Here is a 20560-nt window from a genome sequence, read left to right on the forward strand (position 1 = left end):
AAGCCAAAATGGTTGTGCTTTTTCTTTAGTTGTGATCAGCTGGATGGCTACAGATAAGGAATAAGCCAAGAGTTGCATTTAAATAGGACTAAAGTTTTTCTACATCAGTATGACAAAATAAGAATGATATTTTTAGTGATCTGCTCCCCTCATCTACTTTCCTCTTATTTCTCCCTCATTCCTAAAATTCTTTAGAGAATTGAAAATTTAATGTCTTTCCAATAACTTGGCTTGGAAGAAGGTGATCAATTTCCTAATATGTGAATTTGGATTATACAACAGCAGGGGAAAAACAATTTTTTTTTCCTTGAAGAGATGTTAATATATCTAACTTAAAACATAATAACAAGAAATGTTAAATAGCCTTTGCTTATGAGACTTAATGCTTAGATACTAAGCCTCTTCCTAACTCCCAACCTGGACCCAAAATTCAAACATCTATCAATGTAATTATCAGTAGCCAAACATTTCTGAGGAGGGGAAAAACATATTGTTAAATTTTGGAATTAAATTGGCAGTGAACTAAAGCTCTTCCCCGTTTTTCAGCTATCGCTAAGTCAAAAGCCATAGCTGCCAAGAACTGCTGTGATGCCAAATTAATTACCTTATAATGAGAACCTGAAGTTGGACCAACTTTGTTAGCATTGACCATTACTGACCCAGAAAGAAGCCAAAAACCATGAAGGAGAGATGACAAAAGGAAAGAAATGAAACATTTTTTTCTTCTTTTTTTTTCTTCATGGAAAATCATGTAAATATTAATTCTACTGAATTTGGCCCATTACCTTAAGATGAAAACAAAAACAAAAACAATGTTTTTTACTTCTTGTAAAAAACAAGTACTTCTTGGGCATGGTACTCAGGTACTGACAGATCTTTCTAGTACATTAGCTCTGCTATGAGTCAAAGTCAAGGCCAATTCCCAACAGGCTGTTAAGTTACTCCTAGGCTTTCTCCAATACCATCTTCTGGTAACTAAGAGAAGTGGCTTATATGTCCAGGTCAGGTAAACACATCCTTATTATTACAAGAAGAGACAGGAGATGAAAGAAGTTAAATTACTATCAAGGTGACTTGAATTAACACTACTACCTATTTCCTTCAGCTTCAATTTTAAAACTTAAGCACAGAGTATATAGACCCATATGTGTGTTTGTGTATTTAGAATAATTTTTTTTAGAGATGATACAAAAATAGGACAATTTTTCTTAGCTAAAACTTCCTTGAAGGATTTAGGAGAAATAAAAGAAAAAGAGTTTTATTTCAGCCTAACAAAAGCTGAACAAACACAGAATGCTATACCATAGTCAAAAGACTCAGCTTTTAATAATTGATGGTTTGGGCCCCTCTTAGTAGAAATATTTTTTTTTAATGTTTAAAAAATGAATTATTGACATAAGATAACATATTATACTTTTTAAATAAAAATCTTATTTCTAATTGAAAATTGGCACCTTGCCACTAACTAAACTTGACTTCAAAAGCAACAGCTGGGAAAGCATCTTTTTAGTTGTTAATTACTATAGTATGTAAACCTTTTTCCCTCTTCATAAGGCGCTTGTTTAGCTGAGGATGAGATCAAAGTACAAGATGTGGGAAAAGAAATTATGACCTAGTCCATAAATATGAAATATATTAAAATTCCACAAAGAACTCAGGAATGAACTTACACCAGACATTTTTTCATTATATAAAGTCAGATTGTTGACAGCATGCCGAGCAATTAGAATAAGGTTGGGGACACCATTTGCTCAAACATATCTTTTCTTACAAAAAACTGTTACAAAACTGTAAAGGAAAAGGATGTAATATGAGCTCAATTCTCCTCTGACTAAGGACCCATTAAGAATGGGAGAGAGGAAAGAAATGGGGAGAAGACTCCATCTTACTTCTCTAGTGTTTGGCATAGGCACTGCCTCTTACTCTTCTTAACCTGGTTGATTTCATCATGATAGTCAGCTCCAATGTTTCCCTCTACAATCCTAAGGGACCTCATAAGAAGCAACTTAGGGCAAACATGAGGAAGTATTTCTTTGTTCTAAGATAAAGTAGCTTCGAGTCATTACTTTTCCAACAACCAGAATGGGGTTGCTAACCATTGTTCATTCATATAAAGAGGGCTAATTCTTTGATGCTTCACATGTTTGCAACAGCTTCATGTTTACAAAGAAACTGGAAAAAAATATATATATATACACATATTATTTTAATGTTTGTTTATATTTGAGAGAAAGAGACAGAGACAGAGCACGAGCAGGGGAGGGGCAGAAAAAAGAGGGAGACACAGAATATGATATAGGCTCCAGGCTCTGAGCCACCAGCACAGAGCCTGATACCAGGCTTGAACTCATGAACCGCGAGATCATGATGTGAACTGAAGTCTGATGCTTAACTGACTGAACCACTCAGACACCCCTGTACACATATTTCTTATTCCACCTGACTCAATGTCAAACACTTTTCTAAATGATTGCATTCTTAATAATAAACACATCAATAAGTAAGATCTTACTTCAAGTTAAATAAACCACATTTTAAAACATTACATTTTCAATCAATAGAATAATTTCTTAGATGGTAGTACTTTTTCTCTTTTATGAATAACCTTGACAGTGGATCTAACTTAAAGAAAGAAAAAAATACAATGGAATATTCCAATATGAAAACATACTAATGAAAGCATTCACAATACAAATCTCTAGTATGCTGATAGTGTTTTGAGAGGAATCCTACTGAAATGTTGGTGCAAGAGGCTGGAAGTGACATTATACAGAGGGTAAGAAATGGGATGGAGAAAAAAAAAGCCTCAATTTTTTCTTTAAAACAAGGCACCATTGTTGCCTGGCACAACCCAACTAGCACTCAATAACTTCCAAATCCTGGAATTTGGAATATGGAGAGGGGGAAGTGACACTATACTTTTAAAGTTTATTGTAAGTACTAACATGGCTCTGTTTTTAAATCACAGAAAACATGGAAAAAAAGGGAAATTCTAATTCTTATATAAATGCACTAGTAAGTGCTAATATGAAGAAACAAAAATAATTTGAGTTAACATATACATCCATATAAAAAATGTAGAGGTATGCAATGTAGTATGTTTGCCATAATTCCTATATTACTTGGGCAAGTTGCATTATGTTTCAGTAGCATCATCTTTAGAATACGGAATTCAAGGGGCGCCTGGGTGCCTCAGTCAGTTAAGCATCTGACTCTTGATTTGGGCTCAGGTCATGATCTCACACTTCATGAGTTCAAGCTCCACATAAGGCTCACTCTCAGCCTGTTTAGGATTCTCTCTCTCCACTCCTCCCCCACTTGCTTGCTGGCTCTCAATATAAATAAATAAACTTAAAAAAAAACAGAATTGAGAATTTGAATTAAGTGATAGCTATAGACACTCTATTCATTTCTTACATCTCTACTTTTCTTTTTTTTTTTAATTTTTTTTTTTCAACGTTTATTTATTTTTGGGACAGAGAGAGACAGAGCATGAACGGGGGAGGGGCAGAGAGAGAGGGAGACACAGAATCGGAAACAGGCTCCAGGCTCCGAGCCATCAGCCCAGAGCCTGACGCGGGGCTCGAACTCACGGACCGCGAGATCGTGACCTGGCTGAAGTCGGACGCTTAACCGACTGCGCCACCCAGGCGCCCCATCTCTACTTTTCTTTACCTGGATGATACAATCTTTCCAATCTAATTGTGAAATTGGGTGAACCCAAAGAAACAAAACTCTTTTCAGACGATGTTGATAAAATATGTGGAAAGACATATTTTTACTAATTAACCTTTTATAGAATCCAACAACATTTTATAGACTCGAACATTCCTTTGAATATTTTAGTTAGGGTAATACAATGAGTGATCTCTGATTTTGTGTTTCTGTTTACTTGGTATTTGGTACCTACTGATCTCAAAATCTATTTATTTATAGATAATAGGGTAAAATATGGGGAGAGAACTAAACTTTGACTCTGAATTCAGAGAGAATTCTATTTGAATAAGAAAATTCTTTCTGAATTTGAATTTTTCTGCTGCCTCTCACTAGCCAAATGGCTTTAGACAAATCATCTGTATCTATCTCAGTTCCTCATCTAAAAATTAGAATTAATAATGATATCACAGAGTTACTGAGATGTTAAATTACATACATAGAAATGCCTTAGTACAAAATAGTTAAGGCTCATTATATGTTATTTTTTTCTTTGCCCCAATATTAATAAACATAAATAAGGTTACATATGTTGTCAACAATATTAGCAGCAATCCATGATATTTATGGAAAATAAGAGTACCTCAGGATCAAATTCACTGCATAATTTCAATTCTCCCATCTTATTTCTTTCTACTCTTCTACTGCAAACAGGTTAACTAATCATTCAATGATAGGTACTAAAGACTCATTGTCTAAAATGTTCCTTCAAGAAAACTAATTGGTATGAGTACAGGAAATCAGACACACAAGCCAAGAGATATTTTAAAAAGTGAATAAATAGAAACCTGATTAGACGTTCAATTATTGGATAATTTAAATGTGGATTTGGGGGGCGGTGGCGGGGGGTGCCTGGGTGGCTCAGTCGGTTAAGCAACTGACTTCGGCTCAGGTCATGATCTCATGGCTCCGGTCGTGCATGAGCTTGTGAGTTCGAGCCCCATGTAGGGCTCTGGGCTAATGGCTTGGAGCCTGGAGCCTGCTTTGGTTTCTGTGTCTCCCTCTCTCTCTCTCTGCCCCTTCCCCCACTCATGTGCTCTATCAAAAATAAACATTTGAAAAAAAATTTAATTTTAAATGTGGATTGTTTTAAATTATCTGAGAGCCAGAACTACTCAATTCTAGAGAATTCTGCTTAATAATCATTCAAATGATTGTAATCCAAACAGGGATGATCCAGGGGCTTATGTGTTAAGTCGGCATTATAAAGCAAGAAGATATTCTGGATAAGACGCTCCTTGAGGAATTGCTCTGTACTACCTACAGGTACCTGTTAAGTGTTTCTGCAAAGCAGTGCTTAAATATTAGCATTTTTTCACTTAAGGGAAAATGAACACAATGGGGGGAGAGAAGCCTTTTGAAGATACTGGTATTTATTTTTTAAATTGTTTACACCCTGAAAAATGGAATCACAATGTTTCCTGATTTTTGTGCAAATATATAATAAATACCCTTCTCCAGTATGTCCGATGAGAAGGCAAATATGTAAGACTATGATGATGAGAGTTTGTATCCCTAACACATTCTTCCCCCAGGTTAACTTGCTAGGTTAATTCATCCCTAGGTACTCATTCTTAAACTTCCTTTAATTGGCAATTGAGAAGTATTTCAGCAGACAGACGTGCTGCAGATACCCTAAAGACAACAAAAGGGGAAAAGTTAACAAGGGGTTCTGAGGCACTGCGACAAGGGTGACAAGGTTTGTTAAGCACGAATAAAGGGGATGAGCATTGCAGGAGGTATTATGGATTGGCAGCCTTTTCAGAAAGGTCAGCAGCTTCCTTTTATAATTGCTTCCATTCATTTCAATACAGTTTGCTAGAATACTCTAAAGCCAGAAGCTGTCTAAAGGCATACTGGTAACTTCTCTTTCCTTTGCAGTATCTCTTTCATTCAAAATAACTTTTCCTTCAGCAATGCTTCAAAAAATCACATGCAAGGAAATCTTATTTTAAAAACTTATTTTAAAAATTAGGGATTTTTAAATAAATCTCTAGTAAATTCTGTATTATTTATTGAGAGAAACAGGAGATGACTTTGGCCCACAGTGAAAAATCCACTTTTATTGTAAAAACATTTGTAAGCAGCTAAAACCTTTTGGTGCAGCAGCACAAATATCTTGACTTCTGGAATATAACAATGACCACATATTAGAGATTAAGATTTCAAAAACATAGGTAATTACCTGATGATTTTCCTTTTTCAAATTCATCTTGAGTCTCCTGTTTTGTTTTTTATTTTTTCTTATTTATCAAACTTGATGCAACTTAACCTGTTTGCACTACTGAGAACAATTTCTAATACACCTGTTCCTAAATGTTCAAATATATTTGGGGTGTTTCTTGAGTACATGTATGTCTAGTCTTGATGGGGTTTTGGAGTGGTGGGGGGTCTGGAGCTGACAACCCAGAAGAATTCATGAGACTTTTTGGTACATAAAGGTGATCGTATTAAAGCACGGGGACAGGACCTATGGGCAGAAAGAGCTGCACTGGGGTTGTGAAGAGTGACTGGCTATATACTGTGGAGTTGTGGGGGTAAAGGAAGGCCTCTAAAAGGGCTTTCGTATACTAAAGAGGACTGGAAAGATACTGAAGGCTTAGCTATCCTCAAGCAAAGGTGTTTTTTTTTTTTCCTGCAGTAAGTCATTAAGGCAGTAGGGAGTTCCTGGAGGAATGTGTTACTCTGCCTATCTCAAGAATTTGTCAATGGGCTGCAGGTTATAAAGAAATTTAATTTTACCTACCATTTCCTTCTTGCCTTTGTTCCCCACATCACTATGGAGGGAAGAGTGATGTTGGGGCTCCAAGAACCTGAGTCCATAGGTTTCTGGAGATCAGGATATTGATAAGATTGCCTTTTCCTTGTAATTTACTCAGACATTTAAAAACTGATGGAGACTCATGTCCTGCATGACTGTGATTGATCTCTGTCAGTAAACCATTGGTTTCTCCCTTTCCTTTGTTCTTGGGCAGCCAGGAATACCTGAGGAATGTCACACATATCCCACCTGGGGTGGGGGTGGGGGAGGTGGTTAGTTTGTGCTTTGCCCTCAGCTTGCCTTTGGCTCCCTCATCAGTCTCACCATCCCAAATGCAGACTCACTGCTTCCAGAAGGGCCCTCAACTCTGCATTTATACAAGCCTGTTATCCTCCAGGTAATTTTGATGCAGACATTTCCTAGACAATTAGAGAAAGGATGTATAAAACCATAAGATCCCAGAAAATGCATCAGTTTGAAACAATACTCTTTATTAGTCTTTTGTAAATCCCTCAGGGTAATGACATTTAGTCATCAGTATTCTTTTATTTTATTTTTGGCAAATTTCTTCTAAGTCATTGTGGTACAAATTAGGTAGTTCTACTAGTCTCCTGGATAGTCTATTGGGGCAACTGAGACCTGTCCAAGGGTGCTTGAAGAATAAAAAATAATAACAAGAAATATCTAGTTTTTTCTAAAAAAAATTAATTTAACGTTTATTTATTTTTGAGACAGAGAGAGACAGAGCACAAGCAGGGAAAGGACAGAGAGAGAGGGAGACACAGAATCCGAAGCAGGTTCCAGGCTCCAAGAAGTCAGTACAGAATCCGACGCGGGGCTTCAACTCAGACTGCGAGATCATGACATGACCCAAAGTTGGATGCTCAGCCGACTGAACCACCCAGGTGCCCCAATAAATGTATAGTTTTATACAAAATAAATTTAAAACAAAAAACAGACTTACCTGAAAAATGAAACCATTCTATTTTCTTTAGTAGGTTTTTAAAAGTTAGAAAAAATGTTAGTAGATAACATTTTTAAAATCATATGTTCAAGAGTACTTCTGAGTAGTGTACACGTTGCTTTTTAAATTTTTTCTTTAATTTCTGGTTCTGAATCCTACCCCATTCCTTCCTATTCTATCTGCTATATGGATATTTCCTTTGTAGTAATTTCATAATTTGTGTATTCTTATTTGAATGGAAATTGCTGAGGTTCACCTCCACCCCCTACAGCAAACTTCCATAAGCTGTTAATTTTGTTGGTGTAAGCAAGGCATAGTCTAACCTTTTGCACTTACAGATATAGGGCCAGGAGTTGGACATGTGATTTAATCTCAGTCAATCACAAACCCTTAAAAGTTGGATCCTGTGCTAGTGGCAGAGGGAAGGCTTGGAGGTCAGATTTCCAGCAACAGCCTAGAAAGTATGCAAACCATATGGTTTCTGATGCATGCCCTTTATGTGGTTCCTGCTGTTCACTGTCCTGAGCTCCTTTGACTTCTGCCAATTTTCCAACCTTAGTTTGTCAGCTTTCTACTGACTTTCTGAGTCCAAATTTGCTTATGAGGAATCTCTTACTGTCTAAAAATATGGTTTCCCCCCTGTTGGTTATAATCAAGAATCCTGAATAAAACACTTTGTTTTACTGATTTTTTTTTTCATTAACAAGGCATGTCTGGTAATGAACACAGATAGATTTGTGTGCAATTTGGGGATTATTCATGATCACATCATCAATGATATGCTGTAAAGGCATTAGGAATTAAAATCACCATTACACAGGAAATTGGAAAGGAAGAAGTCAGGAACATATAAAAATAATTCAATATGAATTTCAGAACATACAGCTATACCAGGGAGACATCCTCCACTGATTTTGGTTGAAAAGAGTTTCTGCTTTATCATATTTTTAAAAAGTTGTTAAAAATTAAGCAAAACGAGAACCTTAAAATTATCTGGAGCTCAATTGTGCAGATATGTTAGTGAATCAGACTTGAGAATGACTTGCTGAAACCAAACTTTAAGAGGGCATTATGAAAAAGGTCTTAGGCATGCAAAACAAGAATTGAGAAGAGTGAAGGCAGGTCTCAAATGAAGAAATTGATAGACATGTCCATATGTACATAATAGTTTTTTAAATATCATCTGTCACGTATTAAGAGCTTTAGAGAGAGGAAACCTGAAATCTAAATGCACATAGTTGAAACAAACATTTCAGCTCCAGCTAATATGCTCCCATATATTTAACATATTCATAAGGGTCAGATAGTGCATCTAAGAATTAGCTGAGAGTTAATTAAAATAGCAAAGCTATTATTTACTTAAATTTTTTTTTTTTTTTACTTTTGAATGTTTATTTATTTTTGAAGGAGAGAGAGACAGAGTGTGAGCAGGGTAGGAGCAGAGAGACAGGGAGACAAAGAATCCAAAGTAGGCTCCAGGCTCTGAGCTGTCAGCACAGAGCCTGACACAAGGCTCAAACCTACAAACTGTGAGATCATGACCTGAGCCAAAGTTGGACACTCAACCGACTGAGCCACCCAGGCGCCCCAGCTATTACTTACTTATTATGACTGGATAAATAAAGAGACCCCCTTTCTAAAATCTTCATTCAGTTATAGTTAATCTCATTTCATAAGAAACTTTTAATTTTACAGCATACCACCAGCCGAGTAGTGGCACTCAATGGCAATTTTCTAATGGTGAATACTGGAAAATGGTAATAATGGCCATTAAATACTGTTTACAATAAACTGAGTCACAGTAAACTGTCACAGTAAACTGAGGACACGTCAATAGATCAATAGGTGTGGTATGGAAAGGAAAGTGAACACAAAAGTACTGAATTTAATTTCTAGGCTGTTAGCTCCCATTTAACTCATTTAAAAAAGTCTCTGTTACATACACATCTGTGTGCTTTGGCATATCTCTTGATGCCTTTCAATACAAAGGAACCTTATAAGTGAATGTACCCAATACAATATGTAGAATACATGCATGAATAAATAAATAATCTGTGAAGTAGGAAGAGAAATAATTACCTCCTTGGGTATAATAGTCATCAGTGCATTCAAGATATATTTCTAACATGCTCCTTCCTCGGCAATTGGCAGAGTTTTATTTCCCCACTCCCTTTGAGGTGAGATGTGAACATGTGACTTGCTTTGGCCAATTAAATGTGAAATGTTAAACGATGGTCACTTGTGGATGGAAACTTTCAAAGTCAGTGCACAATGCACTATTTTTTATTTTATTTTTTAAGTTTATTTATTTATTTTGAGAGAAAGGAAGTGGGGAGGGGCAGAGAGAGGGAGAGAGAGAGAATCCTAAGCAGACTCTGCACTGTCAGCCCAAAGCCCAATGTGGAGCTCAAACCCACAAACTGTGAGATTATGACCTGAGCTGAAATCAAGAATTGGATGCTTAACTGACTGAGCCACACAGGCACCCCAATGCGCTAATTTTTAAATTATTATTTTTGGCTGTGGAGTTTATAGAATAACATATTGAAATGAAGCTTCAGTCAACCCATATTCCTGAGTACTATAATACAGAGCAAAACCTCTAACTTATCCACAATAGACACGTATCTTATGTGTCTTGCTATTATGCAAGAAATAAGACTTGCAATTTTAGATATTGTTCTTGTAGCATAATCTAGCTAGTCTCACTGGTACATAGGATAACTGTAAGAGTTAAATAATCAAGGTGAAAATGTACTGTTGCTAGTGAAGTTTTATATATATGCTATTTTATTTTATTTCCATAATAACCATCTTGGCATTTGTGAATGTAAAGACATTTAATAATAAATAACACATACCCATATAATTTGGCAGAAGTCACTCTGAAGAAATCAAGAGGCAGGCTGAGAAATAACTATTTTAATATATGGCAAGACTAACACTTCATTAAAAAATTCTGATAACCCCTCTTTGTATCCCTTAAATCATCTTGACTAGAAATAAATAGGGTATGCCAGGTTTTGTATAATCAGCAGCTTATACTTCTCATATCCTTCGATACTATGTAGGTACAATTCAGTACTAACTACAGTCCAACAGAAGATAGCTATTCATGGCTAGTGCCATGTACTCTTCATCTTTTCGCTACTATTCTGTTTCCTCTTAGTCAAGCTTATTCCTCTCTACTTTTAACAAAATAAAACAAACAAACAAAAACAGAAAAAAAACACAACAGCAACAAAACAAATCTGTGTGGTTGGAGAAGGAAAGACCAGAAAAGCCAGAAAAGTTTTGGGAAGAAGTAGTGCTTATTAGATTCAGTGCTAGTGTCATTAGATGATACACAGTATTCCATATTGCAAATCACTATGGTCAGGTCAACTGTGCCACTTCGCTCTACTCATGTTATCGCAAATATACTTATAAAAACTTATATTAGTAACCCATCCTCCTAAAAATAATTAAAAGGGCTGTTATCCTTATTCTAGCCAATGCAGTTTAAAGTGGGAAGATTATACGTATGAAATAGTGCTAGTGAAATAATGCACATTAAAGTAAGATGCCAGTTTTCTGATTCTGTCCCAATTATCCAATCATGCAGTCCTCTAACAGTGATGGAACCATGAGACCTCTTATTCTTTAACATTTGTTTCTTCCTAACATAAATTTTACTAATAAAATGGTGATTTATAAATTCAAGTTTATAAATTCAAATGCTGGTGAGAATTATTTCATCATTCACTAATAGTCAATATATTCTTAAGAATCATGGCAGAGGAATAAAAGCTGAATATTCCAGGGTGCTGTATCCAGGGTTATCCCAGAAAAAAAAAATGTTAAGCAAGCAAGATGGTTTTTAAAGTCTTCTGTTCTGGTGTTTTTCTTATTTCCTGCTTAAAGGTAAGTCGACCTTAAATCCCCTCACCCTTACATTAGGATTCTTCCTTTCCCCACTATCAAAACATGCTCTGGAGAGTAGGACCAAAATGTTTTGAGTTTATACAAATTGGAGAATTACTGTTCTTCATCATTCATCATTAACATTTTATGAACAATGAAAATTTGAAGCTGAAAAATCAAATTTTTATCTTAGATCACAGAAAGCAACAAATGGGTGGATTGAAGAAACTCAGGGTAAATAAAATTTTCACAGAAACCTGAAATCATAGAGTGGATCTACATATTCTCATTTTTCCAATAGTTCCAAATAGCTTCAACATTTGTAGGAAGGAAAGCAAAAAAAGTAAAAATAAAATATAACAATTAAAGTATCATAACTATTTAGCCATGACACCTGGAACATGTGTCAGTAGGTTTTCCCACAATCTATTACACACTCCCTCCATCCAAGTCAAAAGAGTTTACATGTATTCTTCCCTTCTAATGTTTCCTAGTATGCTGGATTCATTCTGTAGAGATGCAAGTACCTGAGCTAAAAGGTAGATCACAGAAGAATAAGAAAGAAAAAAAAAAAGAAGCAAATCCAGAAATCTTTCCTCTCTCCTGTGCATATATTCCTTTAATATTATGAATGTTTGAGCAAGAAAATTTGTAAAGTCTATTTTACTTATTTCAGTTGTGATTTAATTATTTTATACTGTCAACATACATCTAAATTCAGTGCTATGCTAAACCCAATTTCTCTGCTGACTCTGTTTCTTTAAAATGCGACTTTAAGCTACATTTAGTTCAGTCTAAATTTGAATGTGTGCAAAAAATAGATTACTTATGGCACTCACCCATTTAGATGTCAGGAGAAGTTCTATATGTCCACCAAATTAAAACATCCTAATCATCAGCTGTCAAGCCTTGGAGAACTTGGCACTGCCTCATATTTCTGTTTATGACAGCTCACCGAGGGCATGCTGTGAACTTTTCTTTTTTTTTTTTTTTTCCTTGCTTAGGACCCAATTAGGAGTGACAAATGCACGAGTTTTAATATCCCCAATACAAATATGTGATATTGAGTACATATCTAGAGGTGAGGTCACTAACTTATTTGCCAACGCTCAACATTCTGAAACAGGAGAATTAATGCTTTGGCTCTGGTAAGACTCTAGATCTAGAAGTCAAAATCTTGTTTTGCAAAGTGCAAAGGGTTCTTGGAACGTGGAACTGCCTAAAGGTTGTGAGAGAATAATTGACTCCTACAAAGAAAAAAACAAAGATAAAAACAAAACATGGAGACAATCTCTTTGAAAACATTGAAGAAATATAATAAATATTTATTGGCCTAGGAAGGCAAAATTTTGACACAAGGAAGAATTTTACTTGATTGTTGTTATTGGAGGGTTTCTGGCAGATATACATAAAATAATTATAGAAAACAAGTAGATTGAAAGAGACCTATGAGGAAGACATAGTCATTGCTTCTATTTCCTGCCCTTGAACAACCACCACTTCCTTATTTGAACAATCAACTATCCCTCCCTCCCTTCCTTCCTTGTTTCCTTGTTTCCTTGCTTCCTTGCTTCCTTCCTTCCTTCCTTCTTTCCTTCCTTCCTTCCTTCCTCACTTGGATTATTTCCAAAACTCCTTATGGAATTTTGCAACAGAGGAAGAAAAACAACTAAAGACACAATCCTCCATTAGGAGTGATGTTAAAAATAACTGTGATAAACTATGTACCCAAGCAAAATTATTATAGATAGATGTGCTGCTTTATCAGGCCACAGTGCCGTCATTGAACCCAACTATCCATCTTCTTACAAGGCTTCCTGTGTCTCTGAGGAAATAATCTGTAACTTCAGGCAGTTAAGGAAAACATAATTTGGAGAAGATCAGAACAATCCGCATTGTCACATATTGTGCCCCTTGAATTCTGTGATTGGTGGATTTTGTAAGCAGCGAAAACATCATGATGATATATGGGTGCCCCTTAAGCTGTCTTATAAACTTGGAGCCTTTATGTAACATAAGAAAAGGCATTTTAGAGATGATCTGAACCCTCCAGCACAAACGACACAGATTTTTTTTTTTGCATTGAAGATTTGATATCCTTTTTGTAGTATAAATTCTATAAAAATCATGGACTTCCCCCGCAGTTGTAAAGATGGTAGTTCTCTTTCCTGCCACTAAGCCACAGAGAATACTGATCACCAAGTTTATTACACTACTTACTGAAGTGTTGTCTTTCAGTCAACTCTGTTATTCATGAGCTGATTATACAGGTGGTGGATTACCTCTGTTCCTCCTTCTCTTCCTTTTTCCTCTATACCTGCTCATTGGCTATTCACATGCTTGTTAGCATTTCCACCAGTAGATGAGTAACAGAAGGATGGGGGAATGAAATGACAATCAGTCAATTTTATTACTTGTTAGCAGCCCTTATAAAGATTTGGTAGAAAAGGAAAATTTAAAATAGTCATTAAAATTAGGTTTGGGGGATTATCTATGGGTTTTATTTATTCATATGCTTTTTCTTGTCTATTAGCATAATCTATGACTATTGCATTTTACAATTATCTTGAATAAAAATGTGCTTTTAGTGGAGAGAGCTACATTTCATTAATAAAGCTGTGTATAGTCTGTAAAACACATTGGGAGCTTTCATTATGGTGGTATAAGTATACATGTAAAATATTATGATTAAAACTGACTACTTAAGTAATGTTGGTAGTATTTAATAATTGATATTTGCAACATGGAGAAAGAACCATCCAATGAAATATGCAATATATAAACTTTCCACCTGCAGGTTTTCATATTCTCTGCTTTCTAGTGTTTCATAAGCATTCAGATCACTCTGATTTCCAGTTTATAAATACACCAAGAAGTTTAAGGTTAAGGCACTAGTGATATCATGTCCCTTTTCCATAGAAAATTCAACATAGTGGTTACTTACAGATGGTATAATTCTATAATGCCCATATCATTTTTTGCATCATTATTGCCTGCTACCCCTAAATTGGCAGAGTATCCCTACCTAGATGATTAAGAAGTTCCAGCACATAATGCAGTAAGATAATACACTTCAGTGAAAAACAAACAACCTTATATAGCAGTTTCTAAAGTTTGACAGATGCCTATTTTTCTTATCTAAGAATATAAACTTCCAGAGTTATTACCTTGGCTGCCTCTCATCCCACATCTAGCAATGTAGTAAAATAATCATTAGTATAATCTTGCTATAGGAGGAAAAAGATGACCCACTGTTTATAAACAGCCTGAAATACTAATTCATATTAAAGTTTTAAGGACTGTTATCTTAAGTATTTCTTAATGAAGTCAGTACATAGCCTACTTTCCTAGCAGAGTAGCACTGACTTCTCAAATGAGGTATGTTCTGAGTTTGTCTCATTTCCTCATTTGGAATTATTTTGATGGCATCTATACTGCTATTTTTCTCAGTAATACTTATCACAGGACAGACACTATTCAGTGATAATTTCCTAAGTCTTCTTGAATTTCTTCTCACCTGGCTAAAACTATAGATTAAAATGAGGAATTCTTACCCACAGCAATGCAGGAATGAAAAACAAACAAACTCAGAATACACAGAGCTGAAACTCCACAGAAAAGGGGCATAAATAAATATGATTATAGATGTCTTTTGACAGTAACCACAATGTCAGTAGAAGTTCAATCTTGAGTCATCATATAAACACATTCCTGTCTAAAGTTTATTTCTGGGAGACAGTTGAAATATAATGTATTTGTGAAGGCCAGGCATACCAGGAACAGAGAAGATGAAGAGGATCCTCATGGATGAAGAAAAATTTGTAAGGTCATAATATTAGTGGTTTTTGCTCCATTAAAAAGACTTGTTAAAAACAAGGCAACAGGGTCAAAAAATTCCTTATTGCTAATCTCCATATTACCAAACCAAGGCTTAATTACAGATTTGGCCTCTCCCAGAAATCAAATCCTAAACCAGTCAGTCAGGAATCACCTAGTAGGGACTAGGGAGGTAATTTGCCTGATAGACTCTTCCCATGCCCTAAAGGAAAGTGACCTTGCCACAACCAATCCACTTTTTGCTACTATAACTCCCTTGTGATATTTTCCCCAGTTTTGGCAATGGCAGATAATGTATGTACTGGAAAGAAAGCTACACAATCTCTCTTTCTCTCTGAGATACACCTTAAAAGTAACAGCATCCCCGAAGCCCTACCAATACCAATATCTGCACTTTGGTCAGAGAAAATACTGTCCTGCTCCCTAGCCCAATATGATGTATCCTATAGAAAACTGTGTAGCCTTCCCAGGCATTAACATAATGCTGGGGAAATAAGTGGTTATAGCAAACTATGGATCTGAGGGTCATGAGTAAAACAGTAAATTGTTATAGGCAAATTCTATAATACCAAGATCGGAGAACTGTTCCAACTTGTTGGAGTGATCAAAGCACTCTTCTAGGACCTAGTTGATAAATCTCTATCCCCTCCACTTTTTTTCTTGTTAAGTTTCTTGTTAAGTTTTCTTGTTAAGTTTGAATACTCCACTTCATGTCAGAAAATGAAATAACATGAAGAAGAATAAAGATCATTGAATTTCTGAATGTCTGCTAAAATGGAGTCTTTGCATGAACTGACTAATGATGTCTAAAATGGATAACACAGGGGATTATGTGTGGCTTCTTGGCAAAAGGTCACACTACCACTAAGCGGTACCACATCCATAGAAAGAGAAAGATTTAAGATGAAAATCATCATAATTATGGCCCAAAGAAACTTCAGAATCAAACATGTATAGAATAATATTTTAAAACTCTCAGGAATGGTTTAGTCTCAACAAGTATCTGTTTTGTTCCAATATTTGTAGACATTTTTCCAGATGCTTTGACTGTAGGTCAGTCAATATTTTCAATAATCTAGTATCCCCAAGAGATGGCATCATGGTAGAAAAATTTGAATGTGGTCCCCCATGACCTCCAACCCCCTAAATCAGGGTGTATTGTTGGGATTCTGGAGGACTTCCTATCTTCTAGATTCTACTGTTCATCCATCTGTCTCTTGGAGACTCTAGATCTTCCTTTTCTGGATTGCTCTGAGCAATGAGGTCATGGCAAGATGGCTACAAAATTCTCAGGTTGAAGATCTGCAAGGGAAGGATGGCCTTTGCTCTCCTCTGCTATTCTTGTTGCAATGATAAGTTTACTGTTCTGCAACTTTGGCTGTTCCAGCTTCGAAAGAAAATAAAATACAAAGTGCTTGAAGAAGAATGGTTACCTTATGTCACACATGCTGAAATTCCACATTTTTCTGCTATAATGAAACATTTCTGAAAGCTAAGGCATATCTCGTCTGGTTTACTACTATCTTCTCAGAGACTGCAGTGTCTGGCAAAAGGAGTCTATTAAAAACAAATTGCATCCACGTTTACACAGGGGCATCAAAGAGCATTTGTTTTTCTCAAAGTGCAACTCCATATCTAAAGCACAATTCCTGTTCTCTCAAATATATTATAGGTAGTTTCAGCTAACATATGTTTCTTCAAAAAATCATACAACATGTGAATACTAACTGCTTAGGAAGTTCCTTTATTTTTGATAAATATTCTTCTGTGTTGGATTTTTTTAATGATATATGTTCAAATTTTGTCAGAGTAAGACAAAATCCTATTATAAATTAATTAATTTATAATTCCTATAAATCTGGAGTATCTCCCTTTCCCTGAAAAGATTGTTATTATTGTTTGTTATTGTTATTTATTATTGATGCCCACATCTAAATATGGATATGATCTTTTTATTTTTTTATTTTTTTAAAACTTAAAAAAAAATTAATGTTTGTTTATTTTTGAGAGACAGAAAGAGAGAGAGAGAGACAGCAAGCAGGGAGGGGCAGAGAGAGGGAGACAGAATCTGAAGCAGGCTCCAGGCTCCAGGCTCTGAGCACAGAGCCCAGTGCAGGGCTCAAACTCACAAACCACAAGATCATGACTTGAGCGCAAGTTGGACACTCCACTGACTGAGCTACACAGGCACCTCGTGGATATTATCTTTTTAAAATAGATTACTTTTACAAAATAGGAAAGTGAAGAGGAAATAAAAGCTGTATCATATCCTGACCCCAAAAAGTAAACTATGGGCTATCTTTGATTGTCATAGGATTTCATGACTTTTCTAGATAAAATGTATCTAAATAACTTCCACCTTATTTTCCAAAGCCAGTTGCTTAAGATTGACTGAGTAATGGATCTGTGGTAGTCAGCCAAGGACTCTAGGGAACTATACATGATTACCTAACTGGAAAGACTGCTAAATCTTGAGGTGTCATGTTATGCTCTGGTGACTCCCCACCTTTTTATGAGAATTGGCAAATAACTCAATAGTACGTCAATTCATTATCAATGATATTTTTTAAAAGTCCTGAATATTTAAGATGCAATGCTAACACCCTTTCATTCTAGCTTTGGACATAGACATGTTGATAAAATGTCTACAATATACATCATACTGTTAAAAACACTTTGCCTATGCTGACCACAAAGGAAACAGAGAAGAAGTAGCAATTAATTTTGGTCTAAGGACTCATGAGAGGTTCTAAAAGGAAAACCTGTCCCTTAGGAATGCTCATGAGAGACTCTTAAGAGTTTGTAAAGGCAAAATAATTCAATCAGAAAAGCATTTATGAATGGCCATTATGTCGAAGATACTAAGGCACTGTGCAAGGCACTTACTTGAAAAGTACAAAGATTGGAAAAAAAAAAACATTTATATCAAATTACTTGGTATATAATGGAGGAGAAAGATATGTAAATCTCATTATAACACAGTAATATTTAGAGGCTATGTGACAATAAAGAAGGAAAAATTAATTGTAGCATGGAGATTATGAAAATGTTCTCATGGAATAGTCATCTGTTTATTTATTCAGTCATTCATTTAATAATTCATATAATAAACTGTAAGCTAGGTACTGTTCTAGGTAGTGAAGGCCAAAACATAAATGATGAAAGTTACATTACAGTCTTAGAAATAATGGAATAAACAGCTAAATAAGCAAATAAATAAGAAACCATCCAATGCTAAACCATGCTAATTTGGAGAGCAAATTTCAATTTCAGAGATACACACAATTGAATGGCTAGAGAAAGTTCTCCGTGGACATTACCATTTAAGCTGTGTTCTGACTGACAATAATAAAGGAAAGACTCTTCTGGGAAAAATATGTAACTTGTCCAAAGGCTTAAGGAAGAAATGGAAGAGGCCAGTTTGAGTAGAGCCAAATGACAGGGTTGGGGGTGGGGATGGGGGCATAAACCAAAGTGACACAAAGAGTAGGACAAGGTCAGATCATACAGGGCTTCACAAAACAAGAATCCAGAGCTTATTCTAAGTGCTACAGAAAGATACTGGAGAATTTTAAGCAGATACTTTAGAATTCCTTTTGCATATGTAGGGTACATGGAGTAATAGACAGACAAGGCATCCCAGTTGTATGGCTACCTTAATAGTCCAGGATAAATGTGACATTGTTTTTAAAAATTAGAATTGTCATAGTGAAGAAGGAAAGAAATGGATTAAATCAGAATATTTTGGAATTGCACAGTTAACTGGAGCACTATGGTTGGGTAACGAAGAGTGGGATGTTTAATCTGATCCTTAAGCACTTCAACCAGGGAGATAAGAAAAAGTTACTGTGAGAAGAAAAAGAAGACAGGTAGTTTGGTTGGAAGAGACTTTTCCTTAGAAGCAGGAACAAGGCTGATACACACAAGGTAAAAATATTAAGGTTGCATATTATGTGATTATTCAAAGTTCTAAATTATGTAGATGACAAAGGCAAGAGTTCTGGGAGGGATCAGATATAGATTGTTACAAGTGTACTTTCCTATTTGACTCTCAGAAGAATATGGACCATTATTTTCTAAAAAAAAAAATTTTGGCAATATATTTTTAATAGAGAAGTAACAGATACTACAAAGTAACATGAAAATTAACAGCTATAATCCTACAACCCAGAAATGACCAATCAACATACTGATTTTGAATTTCAGATGCCTTATTTTTTATGTAATCATATGATATGTCTCACACAAGGTATATGTTATTACTTAATTCTTGATATTGGTAATAAACACATGTTGAAAATGTTAAGAAAAAAATAAAACCACTATTAAGACAATGAAGTGTTTGTCTATGCTATAAATCACTTCATCAGTTAAGGAATTAATTGGCTCATATAATCGAGTGGCTGAGGAATAGCTTAATTCAGGACTAAAACAACATCCTTAGGATCCACCAACTGACTCTTATTCTTCTGTATGTCAGCAAGCAAGCCATGCAGCAAAAGCCTAAAGATCACTGTACATGGCCTAAATCCGAATCTTGTCACATCAAATCTACAGAAGAGAGATATTTTGTTGGTGTTTGTAAAAGTTATTAATCATGATGTTTCATTGCCTTACGATGATCACTAGTTTCATCCAGCCACTGTGTTGGAAGTAATAGAATATCCTAATTAGTTCAGCCTAAGTCAAATATCTATGACCTAGGGAAAGTTATGCTAATCCCACCTAAACATTACGTACTGAGAATGAGGAAAAAATCATATTCTCCAAAATAAGACTTATATGCTCTTACCATAAGAAATGATTCTGGTCAGTAAATAGTCAATTCAACAAAACTTTCAAACTGTAAGAATGCACTGTGATACATTAGTTTCTTCTTAATAGGTTACAGATGGATCAATATATAGATCTCCTCTATCCTTAGAGGGTTCAGTAAAGACTGGCAAGGTTACCCTAGATGGGAATGGTTTTGTGCATTCAATATAGTGTGATAATCACGTTATGTTCTATGATCCCTCATGTAAAAAAAAATAAGTTTGGGAAGCACTATCCTACAATGCCAGCCAAAATAAGATCAATATGTTACAAATCCATTTTAAAAATGGAAAGAACCTAGAAACTTCATAAGCAAAAAACATACATTAATGTGAAATTAACTTCAAACACCTCCACATCAAGGAAAAATTGTTAATGTAGTTCAAAATTATTACATTATCTTGTTTATTAGTGACACCTCTCAAATAGTGATTCTTTTTTTTTTAACATTTATTTATTATTGAGAATCACAGAGAGACAGAGCATGAGCATGGGAGGGTCAGAGAGAGGAGGACACATAGAATCTGAAGCAGGCTCCAGGCTCTGAGCTGTCAGCACAGAGCCTG

The sequence above is a fragment of the Puma concolor genome, chromosome B4 (genome assembly GCF_028749965.1).
Source record: "Puma concolor isolate L17-30 chromosome B4, mPumCon1.1.hap2, whole genome shotgun sequence".
NCBI classification, from domain to species: Eukaryota; Metazoa; Chordata; class Mammalia; order Carnivora; family Felidae; genus Puma; species Puma concolor.